The sequence below is a fragment of the Mustela nigripes genome, unplaced genomic scaffold, assembly GCF_022355385.1.
Source record: "Mustela nigripes isolate SB6536 unplaced genomic scaffold, MUSNIG.SB6536 HiC_scaffold_656, whole genome shotgun sequence".
Classification (NCBI taxonomy): Eukaryota; Metazoa; Chordata; class Mammalia; order Carnivora; family Mustelidae; genus Mustela; species Mustela nigripes.
In genome coordinates this window covers 14,827-16,120 of record NW_026740063.1, presented here as the reverse complement: position 1 = coordinate 16,120, position 1,294 = coordinate 14,827, and the positions used below count along the sequence as shown (strand labels likewise).

At 39.9% G+C, this 1,294-nt stretch overlaps 1 pseudogene; it reads left to right on the top strand.

Annotated features, from left to right (window-relative positions):
- The first annotated feature begins 660 nt into the window (after nt 1-660).
- On the top strand, nt 661-1,294 carry LOC132008681 (focal adhesion kinase 1-like; annotated as a pseudogene).

Here is a 1,294-nt window from a genome sequence, read left to right as displayed (position 1 = left end):
ATACTTCACTAGAAAATAGTCACTTAATGCAAAAGAAAGGAGTAATGAAAGAATACAAGAACCAAAAAAAGCCCATGAGACATAAAAAATAAAAAATAGAAATATTTTAGTCTTTATAATTAGTTACATGCAATATAACCACATTAAACCCACCTATTAAGAGACAGACATTGACAGAATGGATAATTATGATCCAACTATATGCTGTATACAACAAGCTCACTCTAGATTCAAAGACACAATTAGGATGAAAATGAAAGGATAGAAAATGTATCCCATGCAAACAGTAACTGAAAGAGAGCCAAATTGGCTATATTAATATAAAGACACATTCCACATAAACAGAAAAACTGTTCAAGATAAAAAAGGACATTATCTATTTCAAAACATATATGTACAAAGCAATCAATTCATTTAGAAGATATAACAGTTGCAAATATATACAATTAGATTCCAGAGTAAAGGTATAGGAAGTGAACACTGACAGAACTGAAGGGAGAAATAAGCATACAATAGTATTGGAGATTTTAATATCCAGTTTTCAATAATAGAACAACCCCCTCAAAAAAAGAAACAACCAGGCAGTGGCAAGGTCATAAATCACAGACAGTCGCCAGTCATGCAGGGACTGCGTGAACGCATTACCACCCAGGACGGTGCATGTTGGCAGCTGCCTTGGCTGCCATCGTCCAAACAGAGGCGGGACCTCTGTTCACCTATGGTGTGAGGCTTGGGAAGGAGCACGGAGATCAATTCGTGGTGCCACCTCGAAGTCGGCTACCTTCACTTCCAGGTGCCCAGCAAGGTTCGAGTTCTCAGGCTACTACGGAAAGAGAATAGAGAAACTAGGAGCATTTTCTTTAAAACGACCTTTGACTTCACAGAGTTACTGTGGCTTTTGGAACTAGCATGACAGATACAAAGCACCTAGCAAAATAACGGCAGCTGCTTACTTTGACCCAAACTTGAATCACACACTGAATTTGAGTACCAGTATTCACCTGGGTACTGGAGCAGAACGTTCCCCTGAGGCAATGGAGCAATTGTTGAAGTCTTTTATTATTTTGAAAACAGCAGTGAACCATCCACTTGGGCCAGTATTATCAGGCATGGAGAGACATCCGGGCATCTTTCAGAAGACAGTGGAAAGTCACAAAGTAAAGCACAGGCCTGCTATGGATTTTGCCTCAGTCACCTGTGGTCAGAAGAGGTTCACTGGCTCCATTTGGATATGGTTGTCTCTAATGTGAGGGAGAAGTATGAACTTGCACATCCACCAGAGAAGTGGAAGTAA